The sequence below is a fragment of the Schistocerca americana genome, chromosome 3 (assembly GCF_021461395.2).
Source record: "Schistocerca americana isolate TAMUIC-IGC-003095 chromosome 3, iqSchAmer2.1, whole genome shotgun sequence".
Classification (NCBI taxonomy): Eukaryota; Metazoa; Arthropoda; class Insecta; order Orthoptera; family Acrididae; genus Schistocerca; species Schistocerca americana.
In genome coordinates, this window is record NC_060121.1 from 478341226 (window position 1) to 478368310 (window position 27085).

The following is a 27085-nucleotide window of genomic DNA, read 5'->3' on the forward strand; positions in this document are numbered from 1 at the left end:
CCGTGCCTTCGATTGTTAACACATGTCCCATCATAGCAAAATACTGCTGCCATTGGCCTGAGTCCGCAGTGTAATTCATGATTCGAGTAGTTGTTCGTCTGGATGACGGCATATCGTAACACGAGCATCGACGTTGTGTGACAGGACACGTGAGTCATGCGACCAAGCGGCACTTGCCCATTGATATTGTGCCCACTGAAATTGTAACTGATTGTGTAGTTGGCTGAACACGAGAACACCTATGGGTCGCCTCCTGGGGAGCACAATATTCAACAACGTTCGCTGAACGGTGTTCCCCGGAATAGTTTTACATTATCCAGCATTGCACTATGTCGCCAGACTGCCACAGACTGCCGTATATCATGTCTCGTAGATTAGGCAAGTCTCCGTCCTCTACATTCTGTAATGAGGTGTAGACTTCTTACACCTTCCTGCCTACTCGTCGTCCACCACCGTTCAATTATTTTCCGCTGGCCGAAGTGGCCGTGCGGTTAAAGGCGCTGCAGTCTGGAACCGCAAGACCGCTACGGTCGCAGGTTCGAATCCTGCCTCGGGCATGGATGTTTGTGATGTCCTTAGGTTAGTTAGGTTTAACTAGTTCTAAGTTCTAGGGGACTGATGACCTCAGCAGTTGAGTCCCATAGTGCTCAGAGCCATTTGAACCAATTATTTTCCATTGATGCTAGATGCTCACGACAGTAGCCGACCAGCTTCATCATTTCCTAGACGTTCTTTCCCAAGCGACGGAAAAAGCCGGGATGGTCCCTTTGAAAGGGTGTGACGTTGCGTGTTAATACGAGATAACAGGTATTGCAGTAAGCGACATTGCATTACAGCCTGCAGGAAGGAGACAGCAAGTTGTGTCCTAGCAATGAGTCATGTGCACCTGTTGCTACTGCAGCATGTGAACGCGGCAGCGTGTCACTTACCAGGAGCTTATACTCATGAAACCTATGAATCTAAATAAACTATATTTAATATTATTCAGTCACTTTCAAAATCGGTACACTAGTTTTTGTTATTCAGGAGAAGATTGTATAAAAATTCAATATTGTGACTATGATAGTTTTGGAGATGGAGATCATTACTTAAAAAGTCAAAAACTGACACTTAGAGAATTAAATTCAGTTAGGAGCTATAACAATTTACATTTTGTTATCATTTGATAACGTAACCACAACTCTCAATGGACAGAATTATTTAATTACAAAACTTTAACTACTTTACATTTTCGTAATATAAAAATCAGACAAAATCATTATTTGTGTCTAACATTGTTGTGGGAGTAAATGAGAGTGAGTGAGTGTGTGTGTGTGTGTGTGTGTGTGTGTGTGTGTGTGTGTGTGTGTGTGTGGGACATACGTTAAATTTCAAGATTAAATTTATGTAATACATTACGTATTCATAGCGTGGGAAAGAGTTTTGTGCCCACTCTGCTGATGACGTATGTCAAGTGTACTTGTTTTGTACGAAGGCAGCAGAATAGCCGTTTGCAGAGTAATAGTTTTCTAAATAAATTCCCAGATTAGTTTTCCTTTCGTTTGGTTTTGTTAAACATTATATTAATATTTGCATATTGAAATGATGTGAATGCAACTGGGAATAGTGACTGGCGTAGGACAGTTTTGGCTCGAGAATGATCGAGAACAATTATTCGGATTGGCTAGTAATTTTGATCAACCAGTCAGAGTTTAGCAGTTCCCGTGCACTGCCAGGTAGTTATAGGCTGTGGAAGGAGCAGCATTGAATAGTCGCTTGGTAGCTATTGAACATGCAGGTCATGTTGAACGTATCCCTCTGAATAATGCGTAAAATGAAGAAGTTATTGGAATTTCGCGTCCAGATTGGGTTGCTGTAGAAGCAGTTGCATTTACGGACAGTTTTGCGAAGTTTGGAAATTCTAGAATTGTGTTGGTGGAAAGATAAACGCGTGTGAACTTTCGGCCTTTGTAAAATTCTTCGTGGCACATTTCGTATCCATATATGGAATATTTGGCGATCAATTCTTTAATAGAAATCGATTGAAAAGGACTGAACGTGAAACTCAGGTTTAGTAGCGGAGTATTGACTGCGAAATCGCGTAATTTTTCAAGTTGAACTTAAGTACATTTCCGGGTGCCCTGCGTGTGCACTGGGCTGCATGGACTGTGAACTGAGGACGGTGGTGTTGTTCACTAATTACATATGGGATGATAGCAGGTTTTCTTTTTTTTTTTAACTGAAATGGAATAATAGACTCGTTTCAGAATTTTGACATTTTGCTGAGAGAACGAAGCAACAACTTTCCACCTGAAAAGTATTGTAAGAATTTACAGGATAGCTTGCTACCAGACTTTACACAGACTTTGCAACGTAAGTATTGACGGCGTTTTGTTCAACGCTGCTTTTACGTCGTCAGCACAGTACATACGTATGCAGAGAAACGGGTTGGTGATCTGCCGCCGTACTGAGGTAGGTGGAACTTTTGCAGTGAACAGTACGACGAACGCGCAAACTTCAAAAACCCGCCCCGCAGCAAGGGCACGGCCTGTTTCGATGCTTCCTTAATCCGAGCTTGTGCTCCTTCTCTGAAGACAGGCTGCCTTCTGTCAATATCACGTTTGTCAGCGGATTTCTTCAGTTTCGGCGCACATCGTGGCTGGAAGGATTTCCCATTCGCCTCTCTTCTTACATACACTGGTGTAACAAACGTAAGGACGAAAGTAACGTTCGCTTTATGTCTCACTGTCAAGTAATGCAGTTCGAAGAACCTTGTGCCATAAAAAAAAAAAACTGCTACATATAGTACATCTGGTAACTGAAAGACACAATGAGACGATCAGAAGTGACACTTTCATTCAAAGATAATAATTACACTGAAGTCACCACGATTCATGATGTTCCCTTGGCCACTGCAAACGGCGGAACATGTTTTTTCTTGGGCTGTGTCACCAAGAATAGCGATAGTCACGCACGTCATATGACGGGTAACGAATTCTTGTGGTTCGGCGTTCCATCGCTCCATTAGCGTGGTTGAAAACCACTGAATAGCAGTTGGTACAAGGAGACGTGGTGCAATACATCTCCCCAAACCATCCCACATGTGCTCGATGGTATTTAAGTTGGGGAACGTGTAGGGCAGCCCATTCGCCGAATATCAACTCGTTGCAAGATCTGCTTCAACTGCGCTATTCGATGCGGTCGCGCATTGTCAACCATAAAAAATGAAATTACGGAAGAATGCACCTTAAAAATATGCACATCGAGAAGGAGTACAGTGTCATAATAACAGTGATTAGTAAAAGCGCCGTTTCCAAAGATTTGGAGGTCAGTGCATCCATGCAACGTTACGCTTCACCACATCATAACATCTGGACCAACAAAACGATCATATTGGAGAATGTGGACGTACCCCTATGTGTCGAGAGGTAGGAGCAAGTATTGCACCCAGGAACATCGTCAAAATGTTTTGGTGATCCAGGTGTCATGGTATGGGGATACATAATGTTGAGTTGTGATATTGACTTGCAAATCTTCGAATATGGTGGACTCAGTGGTCAACGTTATTGTGACACAGTGCGCTTTTTCAGGGGTACATTCGTCCCTAATTTCATCTTTACAGATGACCTCGCGCAACTGCATCGAAACCGCATATGGAGGTTGTAATGCCTACGTGGATTCCCTTCACGTGTTTATGCTAATTATTACTCACATTTGTGAACCTCTGCGAGATCTAAACGCTCAGGAATGCTCTGTAGCAGCCACGATACATGTCCATCTGACAATTTTGCGTCAGCAAGGAGTATTAACGATAACGTCATGAGAGGCAATGTTGTGCAACCTTAGTAAGGACAAGATCCGACAATTCGGGAGCAGGATCTTACAATCTGAGAAAGTGTTCCGAGACAAACTTCCGTCACACTGTTCGCAAACGTGACGTCAGATCCGCCTGACAACAGCCACCTGAACGCCCATTGGCTGAAAGTTTTGATATCTATATGCGTAGGAGACGAGTGGAGTATCCCTATTGGCTGAGGGAGAAATGTGGGGTCCCTCTTGTGCGTCGAGAAGAAGGTGCAAAGTTAGTAGCAAGGCGCTACTTAAAACACACGGTAGAGTAACCGGAGGTGGCTCCAAAAGGACGGTCGCAAATAGACAGTAGCAGTAGTAGAATGCACCACGGACCACAGATATAGAAGTGATAAACAAGATGTAAAGGTAAGGTGAACAGTATTAATTATCAGTGAACGCTACGTGTCGTGGGCAGTATTTATAACGAGTATTAAAAGTGATAACGGTGTTATCAAATGTTGAGGGTAACGGCACAGCCAAGAGCTGCCATATTGGAAAGTCCGTGATGCGTGTTTTAAAGTCTTCTTCATTGAAACGGTTATATTACAAAACGTTGTTAACCTTTAACAACTGGCATCCCGACACATCCTATCTCAGCAGGAGCACGAACCTTCACTGAACCTGGCGCCTGAGCGGTACTACTGCGACAAGGACAACCGAAGCAGCAAGACACTAGGTTAGTAATAAAGAAACCAGAGAAGGAAGGAAGAGCCGCTCCCTTCTCGCTACGATGCCACACATAAGAAGGAGGGCATTGTAAGGTGATGTTGGAACTAGATGATATTTAGCGAATGGAAATGTTAAAATGTGTGTGAATTTCTAAGGGACCAAAAATGCTGAGGTCATCGGTCCCTAGACTTACACACTATTTAAACCAACTTATGCTAAGAACAACACACACATGCATGCCCGAGGGAGGACTCGAGCATCCGCAGGGAGGGGCCGCGCAATCCGTGCATGGCGCCTCAAACCGCACGGCCACTCCCCGAGGCTAGCGAATGGACTGTCCTGCCGGTTCCCCGACTTTGTGGGATGAGTTGTGAAGATGTGTTGCAGCACATCACATGCACCAACTACCATCTGGCAGTTGTCAACCGGAATGGTGGAGGAATGGAGAGCCCTACGACAAGAACGCATTACCAACCTTGTGGGCGCGCTGCAGAGTATTCACTGCTCTCCCTGGTGATCACACACACTTTTAAGAACCATGTCCCGCATCTTTGCAATGTCCAAGAGACCACCGTGAATAGCGGTGACTTCAACGTAATTACTGTCTTTGAATAAAAGTGTCATTTCTGTTCTCATTGCGTATATCTTCCTGTTACCTCCTCTACAATACGGTAGCAGTTCTTTCTGCGTATTTAAAGTCTAAGTTTTACCGGACTATGGTTCTTGGCAGTGAGACATTATGTGAAAGTTAGTTTCGTCCTTAACTTTTGCAGACCAGTGCATCCGCAATGCGACCAGGGGGCAAACAGTGTCGCAATGGGCAGTGATCGTAACGTTCTCGTGCATCAGGGTAGATCAGACGTTGAAGGGTCATTGACAATGACATGCCTCAATAGGGACGTCGCGTAGCTAGAAATACTTTAATAGTGCACCAAGATCCAACGTAACCGTCAAAATTCACCACCTAACATAGCTACAATAATTCAAGGCTGTAGTTAACGTTTTGAGAGGGACTCCTTTTGCTAATCATTTTACGAGCTCACAAGCACTTCAAACTGTTCATTCTGAAACGATAAAGATATATATTTTGCACGCGCATGTTCATCAGTTTAAGTACAAGAAAGATCAATAAACAGATATAAGTAAACAATGGAAGACTCCAGTTTGGTTCCCATTCGGATCTCCAAGGGCGGGTACTCCCAAAGGGAGGAGACTGTGAGGAAGAGTTTGAATAACCAATGAAAGAGTAACATCCTTTGGGTAGGAGTGCGGAATGTCAGAGGCCCGAATGTGACAGGCAACCTACAAAATCGAAAATGAGAAAGTCAAAGGCACAGGATAGATACTGCGGCGAACAGAGAATCAGTGAAGTAAAATGGCGGAGAGATCAGGCTTTATGTTTGAAAGATATTCCGACATTTGACTGTACAAACGTATCTATTTTATATTAGGCCATTATCAAGTACAACAAAGTTGGGTATAATTATACTTTGTTAAGCGAAGCCAACAACAAAGTCTAATTATACCCAACTTTGCTGTACTTGATAATGGTTTAACGTCGAAATCATGATAGTAACATAATATAAAGAAGTTTTTACAGTGAAATGGCGAAAATATTATTCAAAATTTATTATGTGATTGTGACCCAAGAATACGAAAATATTGTAAGGATTCCGCATTGTGTTATACAGGATCATATCTTCAGCAATGGAAAATGATATAACGGGAGTAAGAGCCGTTATGAACAAGAAGATAGGGCAGAGAGTGAGTTATTATGAACATTGCAGTAAGAAAGACATAAAAAGTAAGTGAGGACACTGAAGAGGTAATTCAAGGTGAAAGGAGGGATAAGATTCATTGATAATATTTCCGTATTGAAAGTGAGAAGAAGTTACAGGACCTTCTGAAGGGAATGAGCAATCTAATGAACAAAAAACATACATTAAGGGTAAACCAAAGAAAGATGAAAGTAATGAGAAGCAGCAGAAATGAGGCTATCGATAAACTTAACATCAAAACAGTGAACCACAAAGTTGGCGAAGTGAAAGGATTCTGTTACCTTGGAACCAAAATTACACACGAGAGACGAAGCAAGGATGATATAAGAAGCAGACTATCTCAGGTAAAGAGGGCATACCTCGCTAAAGAAATCCAGTAGTATCGAACGTAGGGCTTAATTCGGAGAATAAATTTTTACGAGTGTACGTCTGGAGGACAGCATTGTATAGAAGTGTATCATGAACTGTTGCTAAAAGGGAACGGAGGAGATTCGGAGCTTTTGAGATGTAGTTCTGCAGAATGATATAGAAAATTAGGTGGACCGATAATACATAAGTAATTTCTCCGCAGAGTCGCCGACTAATAGAGGATTTGGAAAACAGGATGGAGTGGAAGAAGGGACGGGATATAGGGAATATATGAAGACGTAAGAGAATAACTTCCATGGTACTACAAGTAAGGCTAGAGGGTGAAAACTGTGGGGGAAGACAGAGATTTGAACATATCTACCAAATAATTAGGGCGGTGAGTATAAGTGCTATTTTGAAAAGAAGTTGTCGTAGGAGAGGAAGTAGTTGCGGGTGCATCAGACCAGACATATGACTAATGACCGATGAAAACCAGCATGATCGGCTTGTAATAAGTGTCATTAAGAACCCTTTTAAGCAGTTGTCTCAAAATTTAAGTACGGTTCTGCACGTTTACATGATGTGCATATTTATTAATATGCAGATAAATAACTATTCATTATGTACTGATACTTCTTTAACGCACATTAGTGATGCATCGAGAAAAATTGACTGGTTAGGATCTCAAAATTATCTATTCACATTGCCAATATGTGCGAAAAACTCGGCATGTGATCAACTTTGCTGTGTATTTTGTGCGGGTACTGAATCGTCGAAATTGTTCTAACTTTCTTAATTTTACGTGTAAACCTTTCACCTAAGCGCAATGAATTTGCACAGTTGACTTTAGAATTTTATTGTACTTGTAATTTCTATTGGATATTACGACAGTAACAACATTAGCCTTTCCTGTCTGATTCTGACTGCTGCAGCGGTTCAAGTCTCATATGCAGCTATTAACACTAACATGAAGTTCCCTTGCATTATGTGACTGCACTCTTTCTGAGCTGGCAGTAGGGTGAGAGGCGCGCTGGCTGAGTAAGGGCAAGGAAGCGACAGCCTTCCCCTTAGCCCGAATACTCGGAAGTCGCCGTGGTAATCAGATTTACGTCGCCCTGAATTAGCGGCGAGGGGCATGACACCGACCAAGGCTGCCTCACGCTGGTTCAGGGGGTGGGAAGTCAATAGTAAGCATCAAATACTAAACTCTACAAATCAGAGAGTAGATATAATTACAGCACTACAGATCTAATAACAATTAGAATTTATTAGACAGAAACAGACGCTTTAGATCGAGTCAAAGCTGACTGACGTAAGGAGAATGGAATTTAACACATAAGGAGCAATGAAATGAAAATGTACAAAACATCGAAAAAAATAAACCGATAGAAATTTGCGTATGGCACTTTCAGATAATTAGTGAGATTTCTAAGAACACGAATAAAGTGTTGTCAGCTTCCCCCAAAAAATTCAAGGCTGTGCCCTCAACAGGCAAGGTGATGCTCTCGTATTTTCCGATGTCCGAGGTGCGATAGTCATCGAATTCCTTGCGCGCGGAAAAGCCATTAACAGTGACTTGTACTGCGGGAAAGTCGGTAGCTTACGCAAGTGGATCAAGAGCAAACGACATGGGCTGCTCATGGAGCGAGTTTATTCAGCTCCAAGATAACGTGCGTCCACACTTCTCTGCGGTCACACAAAGTGTAATGGCCAAGTTCAAGTAGGAGCAGCTTGAGTATACACCCTATAGACCGGGCGTCTCCCCCTGTAAATTCCATATGTGTGTTCCGCCAAAAAAACATCTCAGACGGAAGCGCTTCATCTCGGATGACAAACTGAAGGACACAATGCAGGACTGGCTCCTGTAACAGCCGCAGAAAAGTCTGGGAACAGAATTTCCTCAGGCTCGTGAAACAGTGGGATAGTTGTGCTCATGCCTCTGGTGATTACTTTTGAATAAAGACTTCAGTTATTCTCACACTGTTGTATCTTTTCAGTTGAACACACCTCATAAGCATCAACTGAAAAGTAGGATGAGAAGAAGACAGTGTGGGTGTACTACTGCGCAGTGATTGGTCCACCCGTTTCATGAAGTACTTATTTAACAGGACGTGATTTCTGCCAGTGAGCAGCAGTAACGTCTACAGATACATGCACAGCTACATATATACTCCGCAACCAAACCGTACGGTGCATGGCGATGCGTACCACTTACCGCTACCGGTCATTTTCTTTCTGTTCGATAGAACGTGGGGAAAACTACTGTCTATAAGCCTCCGTACGACCTACGAGCCCTAATTTATTTCATCTTACCTTCATGGTACTTACACAAACTGTACGTTGGTGGCAGCAGGATCTTTCTGCAGTTGGCCTCAAATACTGGTTCTCCCGATTTTCGCTATATTACCTCACGAAAAGAGCGTCGTCTTCCCTGCAGGGATTCCCATGTGACTTCACGAAGCGTCTCCGTAGTAATTGCGCGCTGATCCAACCTACCGGAAACAAATGTAGCAGCTCACCTCTGGGTTGATTTGATGTCTTCCTGTAATTCGAACAGGTGGTATCCCAAAAATCTCGAACTGTACTCAAGAATAGGTCGCACTAGCATTGAAACGCCACCTTGTTCATAGATGAGCTACACTTTCGCAAAATTCTTCAAATAAAACGAAGCCGAGCATTCGCCTACCCTACTACAACCTGGCTGCTCATTCCATTTCATAGGTCGTGTGTACGTTATACCTCAGATAGCTTCCCGTACCCTGTTTGCCGTGAACGTTTCACTTGTATTACATTTTCTCGTAGGGACTTAATGAATGTATGGCGGAGATAAGTGGAGGGGTGATCGCCTGTAACGCTGGAACTCTAATCTGGTGGAAAAAATTAAACCTCATTTCTATTTCAGTATCAGTTATAAGCTGTTTTTTTTTCTTTTTTTTGTAGGTTCGCAAGTCTTGGTACTGGCAACGTATTAAACGTGATTTAGCTAGTAGAGCTAGTGTAATAGTGCTGTTGTTGACATGAGCAGATAGGTATATGTTGCAATAAACAACGTTAAAGACATGTTTTTAATGGAAGTGTTCACACTCCTGTTAGAGCAGTTATTAGTTGCAACTACATCTACATCAATACTCCGTTTAGGGACTGATGACCTTAGCAGTTAAGTCCAATAAGATTTCACGCACATTTGAACATATCAATACTCCGCAAGCCATCTTATAGTGTGTGGCAGGTGACGCTTCCGGTGCCGCTCCCTGTTTCGTCATATCCTGTTCAAAACGGGATTTTCGCATGGGAGAATCATTTTCGATGAATCTCCATATTAGCTCTAATATCTAGGATTTCTCGCTGTAGTCATTTCGCGAGACTTATACGGCCAGAAATAATTGACTCTTCCCGGAGCGTACTCTCTCGGAATTTCAATAGTAAACCTCTTCGTGACACAAACGCCTCTCTTCTGATGTCTGCCACTGGAGTTTTTTGACCATGTCTGTATAGCTCTAGCTGCGACTAAGCGATCCTATGAGTAAAAGCATTGTGATCATCTCAATATCTTCTATTAGTCCAATCTGGCGGGTCGCAGAGTGATTATTGGTACTCAAGAATCGATGGAACAAATGTTTTGTGAGGCATTTCTTTCGTGTATGAAATCCACTTTCTTAATATTCTTCCATTCAACTTCAGCCGGCGGGCTTTCACAGTAAATGTGAGCTGGTGGCGACCCTCAACTGCGCACCCTCAGGCTCAGAGCTGCAATATTAAAAGTTTTGGCTGGTTTCGTTGTCTAGGGGCTGGGATATGTAGTTGCCGCATTACAGGCCAAATACTGCTGAGTCTACAGCATATGATAAGAATACACGCGTGAATCGAATGGTCGAAGTTTTCTATCACTCGGCAATTGCGAATTATGAATGTAACATATAAATTTATAAATGAAAGATTGCAATTAAATAAAATCTGCAGGTACTATCTTAATCAATTTAAATTATGAGTAAGATAGTAGAAGTACTTTTGAGAATGCGGTATATTTCTGCAAAACTCTTATTGGTGTCTATGGTCCAGCAATTAAATAAAATATAAGTTGAATAACAGGGAAACAATAGATTTCTGCTGCACGTAATTAGTTATGAACGACAACATAGCTCGCGAGATATTCACTTCTAAACGCGCACTACGTCTTCACAGTAGAAGCCACGGAAATGTAAGTGCACAAGTCGGCGCTCCGAAGTATTTCTATCTGTCGTGACCACGCGCAAACCGCTCCACACTCCCCGAGTCTCCGCGACTCCGCGTCCGTCGCGCCGTCGCGTCCAACACTTTTCGTGTCCTGTGCGCCTCTCCCTCTCCCTCGCACCGCACTGTCCCGAACTCCCGTGTCCTCTCCGGAAACGATCCTCCTCCAACACTTCCATACAGTCTCACCATTTACGAACGCTGTGATTGGCTAGAGCGCTCTCTCCATGTCTCCAACCCAAATTACACTCACAAGCGTATTTAAGCACACACGAAATACTGGATTTACATTTAAATACTTGAAATTAAATAAATTTTCCTACGGCTGGACCATAAACACGCTCTGACTCACATTATTAATTACATAAACAAGTTAAATAAACATATATCAAAAAAAATTTCAGATGTGTGTGAAATCTTATAGGGCTTAAGTGATAAGGTCATCAATCCCTAAGCTTACACACTACTTAACCTAAATTATCCTAAGGACAAACACACACACCCATGACCGAGGGAGGACTCGAACCTCCGCCAGGACCAGCCGCACAGTCTATGACTCCAGCGCCTGAGACCGCTCGGCTAATACCGAGAGGCATATGTCAAAGGAATACCAACAAAATGTAGACCAGTAGCCTAACGTCTGTGTGATTTCTAAAACACAGTAAATATTTAACCGATTTCTTCATGAATAGTATATATCGGATACAAACAAATACGTAGATGAATAAACATATTTATAAGCATGCTGCTACCGTTTTTTCGTGTAACTGCGGCCTGACGCTATCGATAGAAGTCGGCCACTTTGACCTCAAATAAGTCATGTAATATTTAAGTTATATACCTGTAATTCATATCAATTTAGGTTTACACTAATAGCTTTCTAAAGACACGGTGGTCGACAAAATCGGACGAAGCGTTTATATTTTGGAAATTCGTTGCTGGGTGTTATTTGTATAATTCACCGTCAGATACTAAACTTTAAAGCTATTGAAAATCTGATTACACTATCAGAATCATCGTGCAAATAATGGTAATGTACACGTTTATTTTTGAGGTATCATGGTTCATCGGGCTACTATTAATTTCAACACGAAATGTGAAATGTCTGCCATTAAGGTTTCACAAAGTCCGCCATCTTTGGTACTCCCGGAGCACAGCGTCACCAAGGAATTCCCCGCCTTATGCTCGATGGATCACGTGGCATCACGCGCTTGCTAACGGGCCGCGCCTTGCCGAGTGGCCCGAGCGGTTGCCGCCAATTCTGAACTTTGAATATTTTCAGGGCGCCACGACTAGCCCGTTACCTCACAAGCATGGCGTCTACTTTTCCTATTATTCGTCTGATGTGGTCATTCTACTATAGATTGTACCGGATGATTACTCGTACGTGTTTTACGATAGTTACTGCTTACACAGATTTGTCTCCGGTGGTTTTAAGGTACGGTGCTGGATATCTTTATTTATCCTCAGTTGTTGTTGTTGTGGTCTTCAGTCCTGAAACTGGTTTGATGCAGCTCTCCATGCTACTCTATCCTGTGTAAGCTTCTTCATCTCCCAGTACTTACTGCAACCAACATCCTTCTGAATCTGCTTCGTGTATTCATCTCTTGGTCTCCCTCTACGATTTTTACCCTCCACGCTGCCCTCTAATACTAAATTGGTGATCCCTTGATGCCTCAGAACATGTCCTACCAACCGATCCCTTCTTCTTGTCAAGTTGTGCCACAAACTGCTCTTCTCCCCAATCCTATTCAATACTTCCTCATTAGTTATGTGGTCTAGCCATCTAATCTTCAGCATTCTTCTGTAGCACCACATTTCGAAAGCTTCTATTCTCTTCTTGTCCATACTATTTATCGTCCATGTTTCGCTTCCACACGTGGCTACACTCCTTACAAATACTTTCAGAAATGACTTCCTGACACTTAAATCTATACTCGATGTTAACAAATTTCTCTTCTTCAGAAACACTTTTCTTGCCATTGCCAGTCTACATTTTATATCCTCTCTACTTCGACCATCATCAGTTATTTTGCTCCCCAAAATAGCAAAACTCCTTTACTACTTTAAGGGTCTCTTTTCCTAATCTAATTCCCTCAGCATCACCCGACTTAATTCGACTACATTCCATTATCCTCGTTTTGCTTTTGTTGATGTTCATCTTATACCCTACTTTCAAGACACTGTCCATTCAGTTCAACTGCTCTTCCAAGTCCTTTGCTGTCTGTGACAGAATTACAATGTCATCGGCGAACCTCAAAGTTTTTATATCTTCTCCATGGATTTTAATACCTACTCCGAATTTTTCTTTTGTTTCCTTTACTGCTTGCTCAATATACAGATTGAACAACATCGGGGAGAGGCTACAACCCTGTCTTACTCCCTTCCCAACCACTGCTTCCCTTTCATGTCCCTCGACTCTTATAACTGCCGTCTGGTTTCTGTACAAATTGTAAATAGCCCTTCGCTCCATTTATTTTACCCCTGCCACCTTTATAATTTGAAAGAGAGTATTCCAGTCAACATTGTCAAAAGCTTTCTCTAAGTCTACAAATGCTAGAAACGTAGGTTTGCCTTTCCTTAATCTTTCTTCTAAGATAAGTCGTAAGGTCAGTATTGCCTCACATGTTCCAGTATTTCTACGGAATCCAAATTTGATCTTCTCCGAGGTCGGCTTTTACCAGTTTTTCCATTCGTCTGTAAAGAATTTGTGTTAGTATTTTGCAGCTGTGACTTATTAAACTGATTGTTCGGTAATTTTCACATCTGTTAACACCTGCTTTCTTTGGGATTGGAATTATTATATTCTTCTTGAAGTCTGAGGGTATTTCGCCTGTTTCATACATCTTGCTCACCAGATGGTAGAGTTTTGTCAGGACTGACTCTCCCAAGGCCGTCAGTAGTTCCAATGGAATATTGTCTACTCCGGGTGTCTTGTTTCGACTCAGGTCTTTCAGTGTTCTGTCAAACTCTTCACGCAGTATCGTATCTCTCATTTCATCTTCATCTACATCCTCTTGCATTTCCATAATATTGTCCTCAAGTACATCGCACTTGTATAGACCCTCTATATACTCCTTCCACCTTTCTGCTTTCCCTTCTTTGCTTAGAACTGGGTTTCCATCTGAGCTCTTGATGTTCATACAAGTGGTTCTCTTATCTCCAAAGATCTCTTTAATTATTCTGTAGGCAGTATCTATCTTACCCCTAGTGAGATAAGCCTCTACATCCTTACATTTGTCCTCTAGCCATTTTGCACTTTCTGTCGATCTCATTTTTGAGACGTTTGTATTCCTTTTTGCCTGCTTCATTTACTGCATTTTTATGTTTTCTCCTTTCATCAATTAAATTCAATATTTCTTCTGTTACCCAAGGATTTCCACTAGCCCTCGTCTTTTTACCTACTTGGTCCTCTGCTGCCTTCACTACTTCATCCCGCAAAGCTACCCATTCTTCTTGTACTGTATTTCTTTCCCCCATTCCTGTCAATTGTTCCCTTATGCTCCCCCTGAAACTCTGTACAACCTCTGGTTCTTTCAGTTTATCCAGGTCTCATCTCCTTACATTCACACCTTTTTGCAGTTTCTTCAGTTTTAATCTACAGGTCATAACCAATCCTCAGTACATAACATTTATTTACTTCATGGTCAACTGATACGTGCTGCGATAATCAGAGATCCTCTGCAGGTCCTCCTGCAATTCTCTACGGTTTTTCTACCTTTTTACAGCCAACTGCATCACTTGCGAACAGCCTTATGGAACTCAGATGTTTGTAACGTTACGAGTGGTATGTACCCTGTAGAAAGTATTCAAAAAATGGTGGGCCTGACTGAGCAATATGTAGCTGACCAGCTACTTGAGCAAGCTCTGGTAGGTGGTCCGAATCGCTGACATGAGTCACGGTAACAGCCAGGACACCACAGTCTAGCGAGCTGCTGAGCTGATGTAACTTAAAATTCTCATGGCCGTTAGAATCCAATGCACCGCCGCGTGTTTGTGAATACCGAGCAATATGCTCTAAATATGACTGTGCTAAACGAAAGATTAACTAAATAACGGTGGAAACTGAAAAAATGCCTCATTACTTCAATGAATATTTGACTGTGTTTCCTCAAGGAAGAAGTTCTTAATCTACAAGCTCAAGAAAACAAACAAGTTAACACAGTTGTGAACGTTGAAATGTGAAATTGTTTATAGTTTCGGTAACAAAAGGTACACACACGCAATATATGAATATGACACACCATGGGTACATCTTGAAGTCAGCTGTAAAATGACCATCTTTATGATAACATTGAACAGACGCATTAATTATTGTACATAATTCATTTAATAGTTACTAGTAGAGTATCAAAACAAAGAGTTCTCCACGATACATGACACATTAACATGTGAATGAAAGCTTCGTCTTATTATTCCAGTTACTTATGTTTGTTTAGTATGAATTTTATACTCATAATTCAATATTTCGAAGATGGCTGTCTCAAGTGACCTGACCATTTTCTCTGGAACTTTCCACTACCATATTTCAGAGGGTATACAAATTACCTTGATCAAGTACTTGTTCAGTTACACTGATCTGTAATTGCGGATTTCAATTAGCATCGTCAGTGACTGTTGGCTGCTTTTGTTTCACTGTGTCTCTTTCCCTTGCTGTGTAGTACGGTGGAGGCTGGATGCACAAGATAGGAGTCGGTTTAACTTACTCCTCACCTATGAGTCCTATTGTTCAACATGGAGAAAATATGTGAAATTAAGAGACTGTTTAACATCTTCACTTGAGTTTTACTGGCCACCACTTGGAATCGTTGGCAACACTGGCCAGCGAGTTCCTCCTCTGACAAAAAACAGCAAGCTTCCAGAGCAGCGAGAGGGAAAACACATCGCTTTAGGACTTTTTAAAGCAAAAAATTCGATTTAGACCTTCACAGAGTAATCATTTGACTTTAGATTTTCGGAGAGTAAAGACTTCAGGTTTGGATGAGAGAGGTGACATGACACAACACTTGCTGCCCCTAGAAGGACATTTGAACTCAAGCACTAAGTTCAAAAGAGGGTGCAAGTCATATTCGCCAGCCACTGCTGCCACCGGCTTCCTTATCCAAGCCCTGTGTGCTTGGTAAGATGAGCCATCTTCGGACCATGTCGGTGTTGTTCAGACGCAAAGTCGATTCGTTCTCTTCATTAGCCGATTGCGCGTTGTTGAAGTCACGCTTGCAGCTCGTTACTGTCAATGCGCATTTTGGCAATCTTATGGTGCTCGCTCGTATCTTTCTGTGTGATTTTAGTATTTGACTAACAACTCATGTAGCCACTGTCCATGCTCGCGAATTGTTAACGTAACTGTGTTTCATACTCCCAGTGCCAAGATTATGCCTTAGCGTTGCATTCACTTGTCCATTTGTCAACGCTGCTTTTGAGTTTGTGAGAGAATCAACCTAAATGTGTTAGTGAGCATTTATTTCTCTTGATACTTAGAAGCCTCCTTCTCCCATTAATATACTTATGTGAGTGGTGTGATACCTGTTTGTATCATGCTTAATTGAGCCATCCTTGTTACTGTTCATTTAGATAAGCTGTTTCCGTTGTGTGACAGTACCCTTGTTCTAAATAAATTTATATAATCATTTGGATGGTTCCTTACTTGTTGGGTACCAGAGTTTGGCATTGTGCATCCTTGTGGTATGGTCCAACCACAACCGACATCCCACACTGAATAGCGTACTACGGCAGCAGCAAGCAGAATAGAGTTATGAGTTTGAGTAGCTCTTGTCGTTTTTTCGGTGCATAAAAAGTAAATCACTGTTGATTATTTTACTGCGTTTAACGTGTAACTAAGTAAAATGTGGTTTAGCTGTATAAATATTAATATTAAATGTGTTTTAAATATGCGGAAATTACGAAATATGTGCCTCATGAGAATGTTGGTCTAACTCAAAGATGCTCCCATGACTTTGCTAGTTGCTCACATGATACAAGTTTTAAATAGGCGAGCGGAAGATTGGTAGTGGCCTTTTGATGTTCGTGTCTGGTTGGGTGAGGTTACTGGTAAGGTTTGAGCGGCCATTGAGCCTCATGTGTTCAGGTGATAGTGAGGAGACAAAGATATTTCGACCTGCTCCTAATCGGGACTTCGTAATTTTTTTCAGTGTAACAGTTTGGGATTGCAAAATTTTTGAGCAGTGACTGAACTTTGCCATATTGAACTGATTATCGTGTACAGTTTTGAGTGAAGTTACTGAACTTTAATAAATTAATTCAGTTTGAGTGATTTGGGTGCACTGCTTCCTTATTGCCTGCGAAAGCTCTGCTCGCTCTACTAGGTCAATTAATTGATGTCTTACTGCATTTAGTGCGTAATTATTATCCTGTATAAGACGACCATTCGAAATAACTTATTTTGGATCTGAATAAATTAAGCGTGTTGGGCTGCATCATTACCCTGCGGGATCATTCCTTCCTGCCTCCTTTATTTAAAATTCTATTGCTACATTTATTTGCTTTTTAAAATATTCACCGGTTGTCTGTCAGGCAGGCCACGTAAACAATAGATGGTTCTACAATAGTTTCAAGCAACAGTGCGCAATCGAACCCTTAAGTCTGGCAGACGAGCCATATACTAATTTAAATTTGTGTACTGGTTAGGCAGCAGCAGACTGATTTTAAATGATTACTGATCTCACAATGTTGATCATTTACCAAACCTCAGCAACGTCTCAAGTCACACATTTATCATTTAATTGCATTTTAAACAGTAATCGTCCTATCACTCTCGGACTACTCCTGAAATTACCCTCAAATGTGCCGATTTTGTTCTGTTACGAACGACATGGTCCGGTCCATCTGCAAGGAAGTCATGAATCCAGTCACAGGTCTAGTCTGATGCTTGACGAGTTTGTATTTTGTTCACCAAACGACAGCATGGAACTGCATCAAAATCCTTCCTGAAGTCAAGAAATAGGGCGTCTACCTAGGCGTTATTGGTTTCATGGACACATAGAGCGAGCTTGATTTTTTAATATGAAGCTGGCATCTGTACAGATATCATTGGTGATCTTGCAGCTCTCGAAGAATGAAGTTATAATTAAATCTAAACCTTTAGCTGCTTACAGGCGTTGATATACGAGGGTAATCCCAAAAGTAAGGTCTCCTATTTTTTTTATAAGTACATAGACCTGTTTATTTCTACAATGGCTTACATCATTTTACAGCTTGAACATATTTTAGCTATTTTTCGACATAATCACAATTTCTGTCGATGTATTTTTGTAGACACTGTGGCAGTTTTTGTATCCCCATGTCATACCAGCATATCCCCATGTCATACCAGAGCCCGCTGCCATGCTGTTCAGAAATTTATGAACCTCTTTTTTCACATCGCCGGGACCACAATTAACGTTGACAGGTACTGTAAGACTCTGAAAATACTCAAACAGGCAATTCAGAACCGGAGAAGAGGTTTGTTGAGCAAGGGCGTACACATTCTCCATGACAACGCTCGCCCACACGTCGCTCGGCAAACCGTTGTTCTCCTGCAACATTTCCAGTGGAACATAATCACCCCCCCCCCCCCCCACCCTATAGTCCTGACTTGGGGCCCAGTGACTATCACCTGTTCCCTAGGTTAAAAGAACATTTGCCCGGAAAGCGATTCAGCTCCGACGACGAGGTGACAGAAGAGGTTCATAAGTTTCTGAACAGCATGGGTGCGAGCTGGTATGACATGGGCATAAAAAACTGACACAGCGTCTACAAAAATGCACCGACAGAAATGGTAATTATATCGAAAAATAGCTAAATATTCGAGCTGTAAACTGATGTAAACCATTGTAGAAATAAACAGGTCTATGTACTTATTAATAAAATAGGAGACCTTACTTTTGGGATTACCCTCGTATGTCTGTTTGCGGGAAGCTTGTTGATTTATACAGAGGAGGCTTTCGCGCTATAACAGTGTCATAATACATGGACATTAAATGTATTTTGTAATTCTGCAAAAGATTGGTGTCAACGTTACAGGCCTATAATTAAGTCGTTCTATCCTACGCTCTTCCTGAAAACGGGAATGACCTGAGCTTTTTCTAGTGGCTAGCAGCGCTTCGTTGTTCCAGCGACCTGCGATAGGCTACTGCTTGAAGGAGAAAAAAGTTCTTTCGTATGATCTCTGTAAAATCTCCCTAGTATCTCGTCCGGTCCAGATGCCTTACCACCAGCAACCGACTGCACAGTAGTTGCTGTTATAAGAGGCGTCAAAAAGAAGCGAGCCGGAGGCATAATTACGGAAACCAATACCTGAATGTTAGAAGTATTGACCCTGCCTCATGAAATTCCCGGGGCTGCGATGTCAACCAGTACCTCACGTACGGTTGGACGTCGTCGACCGAGGTGAATCGTTTGCCCCTCAGAGTCTTTTTAAGGGAACCAAAAATGGGGTAATCACAGGGAGAGAGGTTCGGACTGTATGGAGGGTGGCCGAGAGCCTCTCATTTGAATTTCTGCAGGAGTGCCGCGACTGTGGTGGCCGTATGAGACTTTGCATTGTCGTGGAGCAGAATGACCCCATGGGTGAGATTGCCTGGTCGTTTTGATTTGATCCATTGGCAAAGGGTGGTCAAGGTTTGCGATTAACGCTGGGCATTCACTAATGTCCCAGGCTTCAGGAAGTGAATCAGAAGTGGGTCATCGTTTGGTCCCCTTAAAAAGGCTCTGAGGGGCAAATGATTCACCTCGGATGACGACGTTCAGCTGTACGTGTGGAACTGGTTAACATCGCAGCCCTGGGAACTTTACGAGACCGCCATTCACCACTATGTGTCACAGTGGGACAAGTGTGTCAACAGCCAGGGTCAATACTTCTAACATACATTTAGTGGTTTCTGTAATTATGCCTCCGGCTCGTTTCTTTTTGAACGCCCCTTGTACGGGGTGTTACAAAAAGGTACGGCCAAACTTTCAGGAAACATTCCTCACACACAAATAAAGAAAATATGTTATGTGGACATGTGTCCGGAAACGCTTAATTTCCATGTTAGAGCTCATTTTAGTTTCGTCAGTACGTACTGTACTTACTCGATTCACCGCCAGTTGGCCCAATTGAAGGAAGGTAATATTGACTTCGGTGCTTGTGTTGACATGTGACTCATTGCTCTACAGTACTAGCATCAAGCACATCAGTACGTAGCATCAACAGGTTAGTGTTCGTCACGAACGTGGTTTTGCAGTCAGTGCAATGTTTACAAATGCGGAGTTGGCAGATGCCCATTTGATGTATGGATTAGCACGGGGCAATAGCCGTGGCGCGGTACGTTTGTATCGAGACAGATTTCCAGAACGAAGGTGTCCCGACAGGAAGACGATCGAAGTAATTGATCGGCGTTTTAGGGAGCACGGAACATTCCAGTCTATGACTCTTGACTGGGGAAGACCTAGAAAGACGAGGACACCTGCAATGGTCGAGGCAATTCTTCGTGCAGTTGACGATAACCCTAATGTCAGCATCAGAGAAGTTGCTGCTGTACAAGGTAACATTGACCATGTCACTGTATGGAGAGTGCTACGGGAGAACCAGTTGTTTCCGTACCATGTACAGCGTGTGCAGGCACTATCAGCAGCTGATTGGCCTCCACGGGTACACTTCTGCGAATGTTTCATCCAACAATGTGTCAATCCTCATTTCAGTGCAAATGTTCTCTTTACGGATGAGGCTTCATTCCAACGTGATCAAATTGTAAATTTTAACAATCAACATGTGTGGGCTGACGAGAATCCGCAAACAATTGTGCAATCACGTCATCAACATAGATTTTCTGTGAACGTTTGGGCAGGCATTGTTGGTGATGTCTTGATTGGGCCCCATGTTCTTCCACCTACGCTCAGTGGAGCATGTTATCATGATTTCATACGGGATATTCTACCTGTGCTGCTGGAACATGTGCCTTTACAAGTACGACACAACATGTGGTTCATGCACGATGGAGCTCCTGCACATTTCAGTCGAAGTGTTCGTACGTTTCTCAACAACAGATTCGGTGACCGATGGATTGGTAGAGGCGGACCAATTCCAAGGCCTCCACGCTCTCCTGACCTCAACCCTCTTGACTCTCATTAATGGGGGCATTTGAAAGCTCTTGTCTACGCAACCCCGGTAGCAAATGTAGAGACTCCTCGTGCTCGTATTGTGGACGGCTGTGATACAATACGCCATTCTCCAGGGCTGCATCAGCGCATCAGGGATTCCATGCGACGGAGGGTGGATGCATGTATACTCGCTAACGGAGGACATTTTGAACACTTCCTGTAAAAAAGTGTTTGAAGTCACGCTGGTACGTTCTATTGCTGTGTGTTTCCATTCCATGATTAATGTGATTTGAAGAGAAGTAATAAAATGAGCTCTAACATGGAAAGTAAGCGTTTCCGGACACATGTCCACATAATATCTTTTCTTTACTTGTGTGTGAGGAATGTTTCCTGAAAGTTTGGCCGTACCTTTTTGTAACACCCTGTATCTTCCCCTCTACCGAACGATTAATATAACTACCGTATTTTCAGCCAGCTCCATCGCGTTTCGTGGCATCTGCTGCAAACAGAGGGCAGCTAACCATACGGTTACACTCTGGCAACAAACCTACCCTCCTCGGTGCTGCGGCTTACTCGGGGCGCGTCCGGCTGGCGACACTGGCAGCGCCGCAGGCGTCCCGTCGCAACCCGCCTTGGCACAGACAGCCGTCTCCTTTGTGGCCACAGAGCCGGGAGCACCGTGACAGCCAGCAACCCTCAGCGCCCTGTCCGCTGTCCAATGTTGTCCGTTTAGCCTACGTAACCCTGTCGCTGCAAGCCTCATGTCCAGCCCTGCCAGTTCACAGGCATACCGTCGTCACAAATTATGGACTGAAACTTCTCACCTTGACCGTATAATTACCATATTGGTGAAAATAAGTTCTGAGGAGACAACCTTTTAAACTCATGACATAACCACTTGCCACCAATAATCGATACCATCCTGCTTGATGAACAGTGTTTGCCATATGAATAGGTCCTACGTTAGTGATATTTTCCTACTGTAGGAGATTACTGAGAAATGTGGGAATTAAGCTTTAACACATATGTCCAGGGGGAATAATTTCAAAATACATGAGCGGCGATGTATGACGAAGTTACGTGCTACCAACAAATGGAATGAGCAAAACAATGAGGGATCCGTCCCGGTACCAGTTTCTTAAGTCTGACGTTCCTTACAAGATTCCTGAAAATCCTGATCGCTCTGATAAGAAACTCCTTGAGTGTGAGGTCGTAAAAGGCCAATGATGTTCACGACATTTTACGCCCCACATGTTGTCTACCATGCAACAAAGATATTGGATGCTAATGGAGGTTGCTGGAGGTATCCAACGCTGAGGACAACATCAGGATATAGAGCGCGGATGAAGTGTTTAGTCGACGAGTAACACACAGCAGAGCTACAGTGCTAGTGGTGTTGGTACAAAACAGAGCTCTGACAACGATAAAAAAGCAAACATTGCATTATAACAACAACTGCCAAAGGTGACATTGCGCCAGAAAGGAACGCAAGGAATTTTGCAGAGTGCGAAAGAAGTGGTAGACGAAATATTAGCGTTTCTGCACGACGAGTCCGTGGAATGTGTGATATCGTATACGCTCGACGGTGTGGACAATGTACATGAGGAGAACAAAGATGACGATACCTGCTTAACAAGTGAAAGTGATATTGAAACAGGCGTCGATCCGTGTAGTTCATTATCCTTGTCGAACAGGGTGCCACAAATGCCGTCGCTAGTGAAACGTAGTAAAGGTCAGTCGCTGTCCAAAGAGGGGATGTTAAACATAATTAAGTAAATGGAAGAATATAATCAGCATAGTTAAAAAGCAGTTGTAAACAGATTTTGAATAAGTCCGCAGCAATATGACCGTGTAGTGCAGAAGGATAACTACGGATGTTCAAGAAAGGACAAGGCTCATTTGTTACAGAAACTGGTGTTTGTGCGTTTCAAGGATGCTCGATACAGGATGTGCATGATAGTGACCTAGTACGTTATGCACATCAAATTGTGCACGACGTAGATTACAGTGATTTGAAGGGAAATAGAGGATGGTTGCATAACTTTAAAGAGTGCTACAGAATTGGAAGACGTAAGATAAAGAAATTTCAAACAAAGCGTCAACTTGATGAAGCACAACAAACTGCGGAATCGGCCCGAGAATTTGTAGATGAGATAAAGAAACATTTTACATCGATCAGTAAGGACTCTGTTTTCAACTCCGACCAATCGGGATTTGAAAAGGAAACGACTATGAAAGGAACCTTGGAAGTTAGAGGTACCAAGAGAGTTGTAAAGAGAGTTATCTAACATCAATGCCTTAACACATTCCTATACAATTACGCCGACTGTTAATGTTGCGGCCTTTCAAACATAAAAAATGAATATGTCGCCCTCACCTACATACTCTCTGACTCAGAGCTGACATATTAAAAGTTTTGGCTGGTTTTGTTGTCTAGGGGCTGGGATACGTAGTTGCCGCATTACAAGCCAAATACTGCCGAGTATACAGTATAAAATACGAATACACACATGAATCGAATGGTCGAAGGTTCCTATCACCCAGCAATTGCGAATTTTGAATGTTACACAGAAATTTATAAATGAAAGATTGCAATTAAATAAAACCTGCAGGTACTATTTTAAGGATTTTAGATGATGAGTGGAAGTCAACATTGAAGACTGCCCTGGAGTACTCGAAGACGCTGTCGTCGTACTGCTGTTGATCTGCATCTGCCACTGCAGAAATCGCCTGAATTAACTGTAGCTGCTGCCAGTTACCGCATGTTCCAACCGTCTCCGATACCGCTGTCCGTTAAACGCGTTAACCGCTACTGTTCCCTGCACTCAACTTAATGTAAACTCCGAGCCCCCACGCAAATTGCATTTAACGTTATAGAATAGCACCTCTATCGATAGCATGTGTTAGTTGTGAAAATTACTGTGTAATTTCACTATTTCCAGAAGCCAACTTGCGGAAAAAAAGCGATCTCACACTGTGTTTTGTGAGGGGTTCACTCTACAGATATCCCTACTGGTTTTGCAAAGGTTTTTACACTTCGCATAGTACGCTGAATAACAGAGAGCAAAGGAATTACCACTTTGTAGGACACAAATCCTGAGCGAGAAACCTCCAATTGTGGGATTTCAAATAAAAATTAATGGTGGCCCTCAACTGTGCACCCAATGACTCAGAGTTGAAATATTGAACGTTTTGGCTGGTTTCATTGTCTAGAGGCTGGGATACGTAGCTGCCGCATTTCAAGCCAAATACTGCTGAGTCTACAGTATACAATATGAATATACACATGAACCGAATAGTCGAAGGTTCTTATCACCCAACAATTGCGAATTTTTAATGTTGCGTTGAAATTTATAAATGATAGATTGCAATTAAATAAAACCTGCAGGTACTATTTTAATGACTTTAAATGATGAGTACTGTAGCAGAAGTACCTTTAAGAATGCTCTTTACTTCTATAAAACACTTATTGGTGTCGATGGCCCAGCAATTAAATAAAATGTAAGTTGAATAACAGGGAAACAATAGACTCCTACTTCACGTATTTAGTTATGAACAACAACATATCTCGCGAGTTTCACTTCTAAACGCATACTATGTCTTCACTGCAGAAGCCACAGAAATCTCACAAGTGCGACCACGCGCAAACCTCCCCACTCTCCAACGTAGTTCCTGAGACCGTCCATCGTGCCTCCTCGTCCAGCACTCCCCCTGCCCAGCACTTCCATTCAGTCTCCCCATTAACGAGCGCTGTGATTGGCTAGAGCACGCCCACAATGTCTTCAAGCCAGTGCACACTCGCAAACATATTGACACACACACTAAAAACTGGATTTACATTTAAATAACTTGAAATTAAATAAATATTCCTACGCCTGGACCATAAACACACTCTAACTCACATTTTTTTTTTTTTTTTTTTTGGTCATCAGTCTGCTGACTGGTTTGATGCGGCCCGCCACGAATTCCTTTCCTGTGCTAACCTCTTCATCTCAGAGTAGCACTTGTAACCTACGTCCTCAATTATTTGCTTGACGTATTCCAATCTCTGTCTTCCTCTACAGTTTTTGCCCTCTACAGCTCCCTCTAGTACCATGGAAGTCATTCCCTTATGTCTTAGCATATGTCCTATCATCCTGTCCCTTCTCCTTATCAGTGTTTTTCACATATTCCTTTCCTCTCCGATTCTGCGTAGAACCTCCTCATTCCTTACCTTATCAGTCCACCTAATTTTCAACATTCGCCTATAGCACCACATCTCAAATGCTTCGATTCTCTTCTGTTCCGGTTTTCCCACAGTCCATGCTTCACTACCATACAATGCTGTACTCCAGACGTACATCCTCAGAAATTTCTTCCTCAAATTAAGGCTGGTATTTGATATTAGTAGACTTCTCTTGGCCAGAAATGCCTTTTTTACCATAGCGAGTCTGTTTTTGATGTCCTCCTTGCTCCGTCCGTCATTGGTTATTTTACTGCCTAGGTAGCAGAATTCCTTAACTTCATTGACTTCGTGACCATCAATCCTGATGTTAAGTTTCTCGCTGTTCTCATTTCTACTACTTCTCATTACCTTCGTCTTTCTCCGATTTACTCTCAAACCATACTGTGTACTCATTAGACTGTTCATTCCGTTCAGCAGATCATTTAATTCTTCTTCACTTTCACTCAGGATAGCAATGTCATCAGCGAATCGTATCATTGATATCCTTTCACCTTGTATTTTAATTCCACTCCTGAAAATTTCTTTTGTTTCCATCATTGCTTCCTCGACGTACAGATTGAAGAGTAGGGGCGAAAGGCTACAGCCTTGTCTTACACCCTTCTTAATACGAGCACTTCGTTCTTGATCGTCCACTCTTATTATTCCCTCTTGGTTGTTGTACATATTGTATATGACCCGTCTCTCCCTATAGCTTACCCCTACTTTTTTCAAAATCTCGAACAGCTTGCACCATTTTATATTGTCGAACCCTTTTTCCCGGTCGACAAATCCTATGAAAGTGTCCTGATTTTTCTTTAGCCTTGCCTCCATTATTAGCCGTAACGTCAGAATTGCCTCTCTCGTCCCTTTACTTTTCCTAAAGCCAAACTGATCGTCACCTAGCGCATTCTCGATTTTCTTTACCATTCTTCTGTATATTATTCTTGTAAGCAGCTTCGATGCATGAGCTGTTAAGCTGATTGTGCGATAATTCTCGCACTTGTCTGCTCTTGCCGTCTTCGGAATTGTGTGGATGATGCTTTTCCGAAAGTCAGATGGTATGTCGCCAGACTCATATATTCTACACACCAACTTGAATAGTCGTTTTGTTGCCACTTCCCCCAATGATTTTAGATATTCTGATGGAATGTTATCCATCCCTTCTGCCTTATTTGACCGTAAGTCCTCCAAAGCTCTTTTAAATTCCGATTCTAATACTGGATCCCCTATCTCTTCTAAATCCTGTTTCTTCCTCTATCACATCAGACAAATCTTCACCCTCATAGAGGCTTTCAGTGTATTCTTTCCACCTATCTGCTCTCTCCTCTGCATTTAACAGTGGAATTCCCGTTGCACTCTTAATGTTACCACCGTTGCTTTTAATGTCACCAAAGGTTGTTTTGATTTTCCTGTATGCTGAGGCTGTCCTTCCGACAATCATATCTTTTTCGATGTCTTCACATTTTTCCTGCAGCCATTTCGTCTTAGCTTCCCTGCACTTCCTATTTATTTCATTCCTCAGCGTCTTGTATTTCTGTATTCCTGATTTTCCCGGAACATGTTTGTACTTTCTCCTTTCATCAATCAACTGAAGTATTTCTTCTGTTACCCATGGTTTCTTCGCAGCTACCTTCTTTGTACCTACGTTTTCCTTCCCAACTTCTGTGATGGCCTTTTTTAGAGATGTCCATTCCTCTTCAACTGTACTGCCTACTGCGCTATTCCTTATTGCTGTATCTATAGCGTTAGAGAACTTCAAACGTATCTCATCATTCCTTAGTACTTCCGTATCCCACTTCTTTGCGTATTGATTCTTCCTGACTAATGTCTTGAACTTCAGCCTACTCTTCATCACTACTATATTGTGATCTGAGTCTATATCTGCTCCTGGGTACGCCTTTCAACCCAGTATCTGATTTCGGAATCTCTGCCTGACCATGATGTAATC